General features: G+C 35.8%; 1 pseudogene; it reads left to right on the top strand.

The window, feature by feature from the left end:
* Positions 1-7,705: 7,705 nt before the first annotated feature.
* LOC132613092 (protein GRAVITROPIC IN THE LIGHT 1-like) lies at positions 7,706-11,103 on the top strand (annotated as a pseudogene).
* The last annotated feature ends 2,798 nt before the right edge of the window (positions 11,104-13,901 follow it).

The raw sequence follows: 13,901 nt of genomic DNA, 5'->3' as shown, positions 1-13,901 counted from the left end.
ATTTTCAATTACACTTATGACTTGTATATTTTTCTATATAACTATTGTCCCGGAGACACTCAATCAGTACCCAGTACTCAGGCATACCATTGTTGTTTTTATGGTATGTTAGGTAACGTAGAAGAACTTGCTGATTTCCTGGTTTATCGGTGATCCCACATGCTTGTTTGTTGGACCCCATCTATCTTATATTTCATTGCTTTCAGTTTCTGGGTTGCGTCCCGAAGTTAGACTACTTATTATTTCTCTTAGATGCTCCATAAAGATTATATTACTGTGGGTAGTTGTTGAAGTCAAAGTTTCACTTGTTGGGGTGTTTTTGCAACGTTTCATGATTATCTTAATTAAATCTTCCGCTTATATTAATTTGTTTATTTGATTTATGAATAACGAACAAGAAATTGAATTTAGACAAGTGTTTAAGATATTAGAGTGTGACATAGTCAATAATCTTGTTGGTTCTTTTAGATTCATAGTTATTGTGTGTGAGCAGATCTAGTAGGGAAGAGATCAAGCTGTCGACTAGTGATTCCAACCAGTTTTTAGTTCTGTCTAGTTGAAGTGAGCCACAACTAGTTCGTGGAGGCGGTTTCAGCTACTATCCTTAATTTTATGTCTATATTTCCTTTGTTGAGTTTTATTACTACCTTTTACTATAGTCTTTGAGTTAGAAAGTGATCAATTAAGCTAGAATGCTAATGAAATATGTTTGATTTGAGGATATTGAAGTAATCCAATTGACTTGTGCAAATTATGTGATTAGAGTGAAGATCCAAGTTGATTGCGAAAGGTTAAAGGAAGTGCAAAACATAAGAGTTCATTGTGAACCACAATACCGCAATGTGGTCCATCTGCTAGTCCCCACGGAAAACTTCAGGGAGTTTGTTTTGCTTGTTTCATCAGTATTGTGGAGCACAATTGTCCGATTGCTGGCGCAATCACCCGATTGTTAGCACAATTTTCTAATTGTGGAGCACAATGTATTTTGAGGGGCATTTTTCACATTTCATTCTTGTGACTTTAAAAAGGATTATAGGGATGTTTTACACATCCTCTACGTACCAGATAGCTGAATGATTTCTTAGCTCATTTTTATCCATTTCAAGCTTTTTCAAGGAAGAATCACTCAGAGTTTGTAATTTCTTTCCAATTTTCACTATATTTATATTTTCTAGCTTAGTTTTCATTGTATTTTTCATTTCCATGAGTAGCTAATCTCTTCATCTAGGGTTGTCGTTCAACCCTAGTGTGTTATACTTGATGGGTTATTAATATTAAGCTTCTTTTAGATTGGGTTATTGTTATTTAGCCATTTTTATGTTTGAATGTGAAAGTAATGGTTCCAAACAAGAATTAGGTTTCACTAAGGGTGTTCAGACTTTAAAAAGTAAATAAATGTTTTTTCAAAGAATGAGTGCACCACAAATTTTAAATCAAACTACGTAATATTTAGCCAAATTATAAAAACTCCAGTCATAGAACTAACAATAGATAAATAAGAAACTCTACTGGGGAAAGTATAATTCATCAATTTTGTAAGGTACCTTAAATAAAGGGAAAAGGAAAAAAAAGTACCCATAAACTATTCAAAACATGTAAATTTACCCTTTATCACGTTTTTGGCTCTAAAGATCCTTGTCGTTACATTTTGGCTCAAAAATATTCACCAACTATCCAAATAGATCAAAAATACACTTCAACGATTTCTCCAAAATAAGGGAAAATAGGCCAATTTTACCATTGTACTATTTAAAATGGGGTAATTTTTCCCTCCATTTGAAGTCTGAGATAAGTGCTCTTAATTATAAAGGCTTGAGCAAAAATTTAAATTGAAATATTTTGAGATTACTTTGACTATTTTAAATGAAAATTTTTATACAATGCCAATTAGTGTAATATAAGGTTTAATTACCAACACTTATTTTTAATTGAATAGTTATTCTACAGTTTTCTTTCAAAACTAATATTCCCTAAACAGAAACCTGAGATGACTTGAAGTAACAATATATAATATAATATGCAAATGTATAATTGGATTTGATTTTTATTTTTTTATCATATCATTCTTAGAGTTACTAAAATAAACCCATTATTATTAATGTAAGAAATAAATTTTATATAGTTACGTAAGAAAAGATACATGTTCGTGTTCAGAAATAATTACTCATACCTAATGCGTAAGGAGCCAGAAGAAGGAAAAAAAAAACTATATGTCGTCATGTTTTATTTGCTAAAATGGGAAATTTTTCTTACTACCTATTTTCTTATTATGTCAATTGTTAGTATATGTTTCAAACATTTAACCCCCACCCCCTAACAAAAAAAAAAAAAAAAAAGGACAAGGACAAGGAGAAAATTGCCTCATTTCGAATAGTTCAAGGCAAAATTGACCCATTTTCCCTTGTTTTGTAGCAATTGTTACAACAAAGCATAATTTTGAGCTATTTGGATAGTTAGAGGGCATTTTTGAGACAAAATGTAACAGAAGGTAAATTTGACCTATTCTGGATAGTTCAGTGATATTTTTGACCCTTTTCTCTTAAATAATTGAGAAATAACAAAAGACACAACCATAACCCAAAAATAATTATTAGCAAAAATATTATGACAAATTAATTATTCTCATATAGAGGTGGTAAAAAGATACAAAAGTTTATAATGTTACTATTATTTTTATTTGAAACTTGGAACAAAAAAAGGAATTATATATGGGTTGCATCTCACCTTCGCCGCGAGATGCAGCCAATCGTTACGAGTGTTCAATATGTGTAATGTAGTTATAATAAATATTACTTTAACTTATATACACGGTATAATTTTTTAGTGAACGTATTTGACTGCTCACCCTTGAAGTACTACGTGCCACAAATCGAAAGGGGAATAGGAGGGAGAGAGCACTTGGTTTCAATAATAGGGGGAAGATTAAAAACAAAATGGAAAAAGACACATGACGAAAACGATGGTTATATACATTCCATATACCTTTGGGACGATAGATACATGAGATGCAACTCTATGCACCAGTAGTAGTATGTCTAGGAAAATATTAATAGCAGAACGGGATGATGACGCCAAGAAACTGCTATGTACGTGCATTAATATAAACTTTAATTCAGAGGGAAATATACTATTATAACATAAAACCAACACAATAAAACCAAAATAATTTCACTAATGCATATATGCACGCTTTAGATACAATTTCTAATAAGAGGAAGCTCTTGCATGGCATGTATATATAGAACACATATATAGCCCATTCAGTAAAAAGTCTTGCTGGACATCAACTTAGCAAGTTCAAATTTATGGTGCTTCCACTTAATGAAAGCCTCTGCTTCAGCATTTATGTCTTCCACTTTATCTTCGTTAATGCTTCCACTGGTATGCCAAGGGGAGGACTTCGCCGTGTAGTTCTTCACATTCTCTTCTTCAGGCTGTCTAAAAGCCTCAAATCCATGTGACGTATAACGGATACTGGGATATGGAGGACAATCTATCAGCTTATGCACTTTTGGATCCTCAGTTGTCTTTGGAAATGCTAACGTGGACCCTCCTGATGCCGGGTGCTTCAACTCTTTTGCCTGTCGATTCATGGTTTTTTGATGACGATGCTCTGAGGTTCTATCTGCTTCTTTGTATTTGTTAAGAACTGCTATATATGTGTCATTTGTGGTTATTTATTTATAGTTTTGTTTTCATGTACAACAACTCCTTGAGAGAATCTGATACTTTTGCTTTCCACCCTTTGAACGGGAGAAAAGTCCAATGATCTGCCAAATGCTCGGTGTAAAGCGCTTTTCGGGCTTGAACCTTGATTCCTTTGTCTTCTAATTTCTAGAGCAAGCATATGCTCATGTGTAAATATTGACTAGTAATGTAGTACTCCATCCATCAGTTTCAATTTGTGTAACACTTTTCTTTTTATTGAGATTCAAATTATGTAAACTTTCATAAATATTTTAAATTTTATTAATCATATTAACATGAAAGACTTGCAACTTATAGTATCTTTTATATAATAACAACAAGGGTCTGGGAGGATAGAGTGTATGCAAACGTTACCCCTACCTCGTGGAGGTAGAAAAGTTGTTTCCGAAAACTCTCGGCTCAAGTGCAGCAAATCAAAGCAAGTAAGAACTTATAGTATTTTTTAGTATATAGTTTGTGAATACTAATACTAATGTGAAATGTGTGAAGTATAAGCATTGGTGACAATTTTCAATTGATTGACAAGTATAAGCGCCGCCAAACCAGTTCAACGAAATTGACCAAAAGCAGTTTGGAGCACTCACATCCTTACCAGCTGGAGGGAGGGTATTTTACCTTCGTAAATTTAATCCAGAAGTGAATCTCCCTAAGTGGGTCTTGAGAGGCCATTTAATTAGTATGGATCCTAGTGACTAATGAGTAGGGGCAATTTCAGGATTTTCACTCAGGGGGTTTGAAAAAAATAACAAAAGCTAAATATAAAAACTATGTTGTCCTTGGGGATCGAATCTAGGATGCTAGAGACAATTTTGAACACCGTGAACTGCTTAAACTAACCTTTTGCATTTGTTCAGGGTGTTCAAAAGTTAATATATGTACATAAATACGAAAAATTTACCCTATACATACACTGTAATTTTTTGCCGAGGGTGTTGGGGTGAACACCTTCATCACCATGTACATCCGCCCCTGAGTAGGGGCCAAAGTTACTCGGTTACGGATTCGATCGATTTCAGTAGCTTTAGTCTAAAAACTGTATTATGATACTCTTCCCGTCCATTTTTACTTATCCATTATATCAAAAATAGATATTCATTTTTACTTGTCTAACTTAAAAAACTAAGGGATATTTTACAATTTTATATCTATTAACCTTTATTATTAAGTGCTATAAATTCATTTCCCAACATATAATAATTCGGGGTGATATAGTGAGATCACCATGTTATTTATTGCTTCTCAACGTACGGGCATGCCAAGTCAAATTTTGACAAATAAATATGGACTCATTATTAATTTAGAATCCAATAACTTTTAAGAACTAGAACCCAAACCCATAAATTTCAAATTATAATTTCTCTCGTGAGAGAACCGTGTCTAAACTTGTGAAATTCCATGAGGCCCAATCAAAATGATTGATTAAGTTCTTCTACTTTTTTTCCCCTTCAATCTAAAGAATCCCCCCACGAAAATGTTATTTATTATATATATTCTACAGATTCATATTCTTCAGAAAAGATTTTGCAAAAAGTGCATGGAATTCAAATAAATCCAAATATCTTAGCATCTTACAGTTTTTCTCTAGTCGAATAAACTACTATTGCTTCAGCCAAAAACAAATTACTATTATATTAGATAAGGCTGGTTTCGACATGCCTGTTTCTTGTCAAAAAAATTCTAGCTGAGGGCAGGCGTGAAGAACATTATGTATAATGTAGCATGATTATATGTATGACTGAGATTGAACGATCAGAAGTACTACTCACATTCTTTAGTTACGATGAGTGTACAATTTCTCGCCAACTGAAACAGAGATTCAATTTATGTAATGATGAGGAACTTACCAAGTCCTCATCTGGTGAATGGCTACTCTTCCCATTGACACATATCTAATGTTGGCATAAAGCATGTAAGTTTTAATGATTGACAAAATATGCAAACGAGGCAAGTGAACTATGTATGCAAACATGGTCTATCTCAGGTATAGGCAGGCGAGCTAAGAGAGAGTAAGCCAAAGATAGATGCTGAACAATGGGGAATGAAACAGGTGTATGGACATGTTTCATCTCAGACAGAGTAAAGATTCAGAGAAGAAAGAACCAAGTGCTTGGACTAGGTTCAAAAATATGTTCCAGATCACAGTCCTACTTGGAGTAGGATTTGTATTTTATGGTAAAGACTTGGCGGACAAGTTTGCAGGATTTCTTGCCATATTTATCAAAAATACTTCAGACTTTTACAAGGACACTGAAGTGCGTTGAAGGCAAGAATCCCAACTCAACTCCAACCCTAAGTCTCATAATGGGCCTTGTTGAATTGAACCGACCTATTGAAAAACCTAGAGATATAAATATTCAAGTCAAGCCAAGAAGAAAGCTTACGCACTCACAAAGAGAAAAATTCAGAACTTGAACAAAACTGTCAAAGAAAGAGATTGAGAATTCTGAGTGTTGAAGTGTGCCCTAATACCATGAAGAAGATTGAAGAACCTGTTTAATAGAGTTTTTGTTTTACTATTTTTGAGTCTAGATTCGTGTATTAGAATTGTTTATTGAGTTGTATCTTTATCAGCTTTCATAGAAGAAAATAATTGTAGGTATAAACATTAGTCATGTTTAACTTCAAGTTGGGATAACTTGGAGTGGACTCGACTGTCTAGGGAGATTGTTGAGATAGGAATTAGAGTTTAGTTCCAAGGTTACAGATTTTGTAACTTGGATTTGCACAGGCTCATAGTTGTACTAAAGTTTGGGAAAAATCCTACAGTGGTGTAGATAATGGTTTTTTTCACCCTTGTGAGCTGGGTGGTTTCCACGTAAAAAATGTTGTGTCTTTACTATACCGTTCTTTTTTATTCCGCAGATGCTAGTTTGGAACAGGTAGGGTAAGGTGTTCTATTTATAGGCAAAAATCTGGTATTGACTAGGATAGAAAGTAGGTCGTGCAACACAACAAGTGGTATCAAATCAGGTTGTCCTTAAAAGGCTAACACCTTAAGAGAAGATCATGATGAATGCTACACCACCAATCGGACACGGTCAAGGTCAATCAACTCATAGACCACCAATGTCCAATGGAAAATAGTATGCATGTTGAAAGGCTCGGATGGAAGACCACTTACAAGCTGAAGACTATGAGCTACGGGATAGGATTATTGATGGTCCCAAGTATCCCACCAAGAAGGGCCCTAATGGTGTAGAAGTTAGGAAAGATAAGAATGAATATGAAGAAAGTGATTACAAGATCCTTGAGAGGAATGCTAAGGTTAAAAATGTCTTAATATATAGACTTGGACTGGATGAGTATAACAATATTTCTGGGTGTACAACGGCCAAATAAATTTTGGATGCTCTTGTAAACGCTCACGAAGGAACTGGTCAAGTTAGGAAGTACAGAAAAGATATGCTTTCCACTAACTATGAAAACTTTATGATGAAGCCAGGAGAAACAATCTCTGAGATGTTCACTCTATACACATCCTTGGTAAATGAATTAATGTCTCTTGGTAAGATCATCACCACTGAAGATGTTCACTCATTCAGTTGATAAAATTTTGAGAACTATGCTGAAGTCATTCAAAATGAAAGTTAATGCGATAAGAGAAGAAAAAGACATAGGGGTCATGTCCTTAGATGAACTGGTAGGAAACTTGAAAACATATGAAATAGATATGGAAAACTCCAGGAACGAGGAAACAAGTGCTGAAAGGACAATGGCTCTCAAAGCTACTGAAAGTGATGAATTTGAAGTGGATGAGGAGAACATGGCATTGACCTCAAGAAATTTCAAAAAATTTCTCAAAAACGAAAGTCAAACAGGCGGTGGAAATACCTATGGAAAGGGAAGAAGTGAAAAATCTCAAAATGGTGGCTGCTTCTAATGTGGGAAGACTGATCACCTGATCAAAGACTGTCCCTCACGGGAGATAAAGTGGAGAAGGGAAAGAGCTGAAAAGGAAAAACATGTGGAAAGGAAGTTAAAATGAATCCCAAAGGCTATGAAATCCACCTGGGGCTCCAGTGATGACTATGAGGATGAAGCTTATCACTCTGCTTTCATGGTAGTCGGAGACTCAGATTCAGACATTGAGGAAGAGACTAAGGTAAACACTTTAAACCTAAAAGGTAAACTTGAAATGTTATCTAAAAAGAATCTAACATGATACGATCTGGAATGGCTCAAGTGCTCAATTTTATCCAAGGACTTGTACTAGAAGCGGGGACAAGGACTTTCAAGCTTTAGAAGCCATGTTCATGAAGAATGAAGCTAAGAAAGCACTTAAAAAGAGTCATTGGAGGGACTTTAAGTTATGGAAGATAGTATGGAGGAAGAAGTCAAGAGCCCAAGGCCCAAAGCTTGCCTCATAAAGTGCTACAATTGCAAGCTTGGGTGGTTAAAGGACGGAAGGTGGCTATTTATGAAAAAGGACTAATTTTAAAAAACAAGACATCATCAAAGAAGACCAAACAAGGCTCTTAATTCATTAAGGTTATTTTGTAATAAGCTAGTTTATTGTTCTTTAGCCTAGTAGCATAAATATTAGACTTATCCATTTCATTTACTTAGATTATGTTGAATTGAGATGAATACTCTAAATTGAGTGATAGTTTGTTTGGTAATTTAGTGCAATGCTAATCTAGTGATAAGTGATAGTTAATCAAGGTGGATTCCATTGTTGGCTATGAAACCATTTTCCATTGATTTGTTCATTTGTGGATTCATTTGAATTATTTTTGGTTGATTATCAAATAGTATAGGTTCATTAGTAGGAATCGATTAGGAGGGTTTAGGTTTCGTATACCTATGTTTGCCTATAATTCCTTTACTAATTGGGTCTTACTCTATCTTTCTATTTCTCATCCCAATTTTTTCACTCCTCATCTTTGATTTCTAATCTATCTTTAGTTTCCATGTATTTGTTGTTGAATCCGTGTTTTCCACAAGCCGGATGATATCATTTGGTATCAGAGCTTAGGCTAGAGTGTTATTTCTACAATCCTCAATCCTAGGTTCTTCATATTTGAAAAAAAAAAGTGAAAATTCCCAAAAAACAATAATCCAAAGTTGTTGTTTTGGTGGATTTGACGTTAAATTTGACTTCCTTGATATTAAAAAACTAGGTTTCAAATTTTGTGGCAGTTGGAGGTGTTTTGAAGATTCTACCCTTGTTGAAGCTTGAAGGTTTGAAATTTCAAAGTGAGTCTTGGTGATTGAAGGTGAAATTGGCTTCAATTGGTATTGGGCTTTGTTCTCCTAGTTGAGGGGAGCTTAGATCTAAATTTTGGTGCAAAAACAAGTTGATTTGAAAATTGAGTGTTCTTCAAGTTCATAAGTATCTTCATATCTTCATAATGAAGACGAAGACCAAAAAGAGTGTTTTATCCAATATTGTCAAGTCAAAAGGGTGAAAAGGTGTTTGTGTGCGCCCAAGACAAGTCTAAAAAAAAATCAGAAAAACATTCAGCCCAAAATTTCAAAAAAAAAATAATAAAAAAAAATTCCATGTCAGCATACACGCCAGCGGCCACGTCAGCCTAACGCGCGGGGTCCACATTCATAGAGTTGTTTTTTTTTTCCAACACTTAGATTTTTTTTTTTTTAAAGTGTTGGTAGATTTTGGCCCAAATTTAGGGGGGTATATCTTTGTGTGTATAAGGAGTTATGAAATCCATAAGCTATTTAAATTTAAGTTCAACGGTCTACTTTTCAAATCGACAAACCGTTTGTTAATTAGAGCTCTGTACAAAAAATTACAAGCATTTTAATAAACGAAAAAGGGCCAAAATTACCCCTGAACTTTGGGAAGTAGTTCATCCATACCCTTCGTTATACTATAGGGCCAATTATACCCTTGCCGTTATATTATGGTCCAGATATACCCTTATGTTAACAGCCTGCCACGTGGCATTATCTAGGACGCCCAACCCATCCCCCCCCCCCCCCCACCCCAAAATAAATTTTTACCCACCAACTTAACCCAACCCAACCCACAAAATCCTGAATCAGTTGAAGCTATGGTATCTAGGATTTTTACAAATATCTCCTCCCTGAAGTTTGCCTACATTCAACTCCAATCTGCTCATACTCCTTATGACCCTAAAAAATCCAAGCTGCTGATAAACTAGTAATTTCGAAGCTAAAAAATCTCTCTGAACTTAAGCACTTCTACAGGGAGCACAATCCCAAACCTGTTTGTGTCTCACCTCAAGACTCTCGCTTGGCTGCGGAGATCCAAGAGCAGTAGAGTTTGTTGAAAACATATGAAGTTATGGTGAAGAAGTTTCAATCTGGGATTCAGAATAAAGATTCTCAGATTCATCAGCTGCAGCAGTAGATACAAGAGGCTAATCAGAAGTATGTCAAATTGGATAAAAACCTTAAGCTCAGGGTCTTGTCAGCAAAAGAGTCAGCGAATGCAGTTGATGAGAACGGGCATTTCTCCATGGACCTAACTCCCGAACTTTTCAGGTCTGCAGTGGAAACTTCTTATAAGGTCATTCACGACTTTTCTAATCCTTTGATCAACATGATGAAAGCTGTTGGTTGGGATCTTGATGCTGCAGCAAGCTCTATCGACCCAAATATAGTTTATGCAAAGAGAGCTCACAAGAAATATGCATTTGAATCACATATCTGCCAAAGAATTTTGTGGGTCGGGTTGGGTTAAGTTGGTGGGTAAAATATTATTTGGGGGGGGGGGGGGGGGAATGGGCTAGGCGTCTAAGATGATGCCACGTGGCAGGCCATTTAACATAAGGGTATGTCTCGGACCATAATATAATGGTAAGGGTATAATTGGCTTAATAATATAACGAAGGGTATGAGTGAACTATTTTCCAAAGTTTAGGGGTAATTTTGGCCCCTTTTTGTTTAATAAAACGCTGCAAGTAGCTTTGAATTTTCTAAGTGTTGGCCCAATAACTTCCCAAATTTTTCTAAATGTTTGGCCAAGGTTTGTTCACTTCTTCTTCTTCTTGTTGTTCTTATTTCTTTGATTCTCCTAGCTAATTAACAACTAATAATTGATTTTACTTGGTTGTTAACTAATAATCATTTCTTCTTCTTCTTCTTGTTCTTATTTCTTCTTGTTCTTATTTCTAAATGTCGATTCTTTTCAAGCTTTTCTAGTTTTAACAGCGTTGAAACTTCTTTGGCTCTTTCCGTTAGTTTTTGAGTCGTCCATCTTTCAATTAACAAGAATATATTCTTCCACAAAGATTAGCAACCTTGAGCAATTCATTGCTAAATTCGGAAGAAGCTTTAGGTTGAGTGGTAAGCTTGAGTGCAAATATGAGTGTCGTGAGGAACTTTGCTACTAATCTTATTTGCTTGTTTTGTAGGTACAAGAAGGGAAGACATAAAGAGAGGAGAGATAAGGGAACATGTAATCCATAGCCTCAGATTCTTGTGATGACATGGAAGGTTATGCCTCTAGTGATGGAGGGTATGACTATGATAGTAATGGAGGTTATCACTATGACGGTGAGCACCACTACTCTTATAATGATTATGAAGGCAATGATGCTCATGGGTCTTCTGAGGATGATGGTCAGTTTGATCATGACCAATATGATGGTGAGCATAAATACTCCGAAGTTGAATATGAGACAAGTGGATCTCATGGGTCTTATGAAGAAGATGAAGGAGTAGAGGAGCTTAATGAAGAGTCCTATGGTGAAGATGAGAGCTATGAAGAGTCTCATACTACACACCATGTACATGGAGGTGACTTGAGGTATATTCCTTCCTCACACTTACGGTATGAATCAATGGGCAAAGACTTGCATGAATTAGGAAGTTGTGATGAATATGAACCTTATGGTTATGCGTTTTGTGGTGAATATGGCCATGGAGATAATGGATTTGAACATGACCCTTGTGAGGAATCATCTAGTAGATATTCACGTACATTGACTTGTGATACTTCCTATTCCAAGCAAAATAATATAAGTGTGTGGGCTGGGCAAACTCGAAGTCATCCTAGACGAAAAAAGGATTATACATTTCCTACTTCAAGAAATATAATGAATCATGCTTCTTACCCTAATATGAGTGTGCCATGTTCCCACTATGGTTATGATGTGAAAGGTAGGAGGGAAGTTTTGATAGGTGATTGAAGTATAAGAAATGCAAGGTCTCACGTAATAAATGACCTGAAGAGGTGAATTCTTGAGACAAAGGTAAATCTACTTGGTAGTGGGAGGTATGTCATTATGTTTGATGATGGTAGCTATGGCAACTACATTGTCCCTCAAGCAGTTAAAGAATTGAGTATGGAATGTGTGATGAAACAAGACCCTTACTATGATTAAAGAGGGTACTTGATTTATAGGAGCGCGAAGGTGTTCTTTACCCATGGAAACTACCAACAGGAGATTTGGTGTGATGTACTTCCCCTAAACAATTTCCACTTGTGTTTTTGAAATCTTTGGCTCCATGAACATAAGATTTCATATGGGTAAGAATGGTATAAGTATGTAGTGGACAAGAAAGGGAGACCTCTTTTTCCACCCATACTTCCTAAAGATGAAGCAATTGCAAGTTAACCCCTTCCTATGTTGAGTGGACCCAACCTACGTTTAGAAGAGCTTCACCTAATGATGGAATGCTTACGGATGGTACAACAAATGAAGGAGAAGAAATCCAATCCTTGTGAAGCGAAGGGGAAGATTGAAGTGGGGGGGGGGGGGGGTTCTCTAACCCTTCTAAAGAAGTAGTTGGAACTTGCCCAAATCCCATGAAATTGAGAGAGAAAAGATTGAGAGGAGTAAGGGAGTGAAAAGTGACAACTCTAGAGTGGAAAAAGGAGAGGTTGTGAGGAGTAATGTGAGGGAGTTGTCACAACCCCATTCTAACTCTTGTAGCTTTTCTTTCTTCTCTAGTTGATTTGATAATGGTGCAGTATTCTTGGGAGAAAGTTGAATGATGAACCTCAAACATTGAAAGTTCGTGAGGTAGTTGAAGGCTTCTAGAAGGAGCAAATGGGCTCCAAAGTTGAAAACCACGGTAAAGAAGATACTTTGTGTGAACCTCAAGGTAAAATAGCTAAAATTAACACTCAAAATCATATGAATGATCATGTTGTTGAATTGGGTGTTGTGTGAGCTTAATGAGTCTTTACCATGATAAGCTTCATTCTTCAAGGATTGTTGACAATGTTATTGATATGGATGATCCAACACTAGTTGATCCTATTGATGACCGTATTGATTCTTCTTGTGAGATCAATTTGTGTCCACCTAGTGTTGGCCCTTGTGATTTGCATGCTAGTACATTGTCATGTGATATGATATCTCACCCACTAGCTGATCTTAGCGATGATCGAATTGATTCTTTTAGCAAGATCGATTTGCGTCCAACTAGTGTGGATACATGTGTTGATCAATTTATTTTCTATGATAATCCACTAATTGAGGAACCTTGAGATATGTTTAAGGAGCCTCAATTTAGTTATGAAATTGATGTAATTGATCATGTGGATAGTTATGTGAGTGAAAATGCTTTGAAAGATGACATTTATCTTTTTGAGAATGAGATTGCATGCTATGACTCTTCATTGTTCATTGAATCTTTTTCCTTTAAAGATAACGTCTTATTTGATGTTGACACGACTTGTGGAAATGATGTACCTAGTGGGATGTATGGTAATGTTGAAAATTGGCCACTCTTGGAGGCTACAAAGTTTTTTGTAACCCACTATGGGATGATGATAAGCTTGGTCATGATGACAAGCATCGGGCAAGTGAAGGATGAAAAGTCCTTCTTGAGGGTTTGTGACCCACTTGATGGACCAATGTCATGTTTGAAAAAGGCTTCCAAAATTGAAGAGTGCTCTTTAAAGGACGGGAGAAATTTGAAAGGAAAAGAGTACACTTTTTGGAAGGACTATGCTAGATCTTCTAACCTTAAGGGTGAGAAGATGCTACTCAAAGCTTGCATAGGTTCAAAGAGCCTAAAGGTAAAACTCTCTCTCTTGATAAGCTTGGTTATTTGACTAACTTTTTAAAGAAGTTTTTGCAGAAGAGGATTCTCGAAGATAAACACCTTTTGAGGAGGCCTCATTGGACTACACTTTGGTATGATGTCACATATTGTACTCCCTACAAGGACGGTATGTATTCATAGCTCATGCTTATTCTTGGGATTTTAAAAGCCATAGAGGTAGCATCATTATGTAACGAGTATAGTAGTAG

This window comes from Lycium barbarum, chromosome 10, assembly GCF_019175385.1.
Source record: "Lycium barbarum isolate Lr01 chromosome 10, ASM1917538v2, whole genome shotgun sequence".
In the NCBI taxonomy this organism is placed as follows: Eukaryota; Viridiplantae; Streptophyta; class Magnoliopsida; order Solanales; family Solanaceae; genus Lycium; species Lycium barbarum.
Note: the sequence above shows the minus strand (reverse complement) of the source record. Positions and strands in the feature narration are given on the sequence as shown.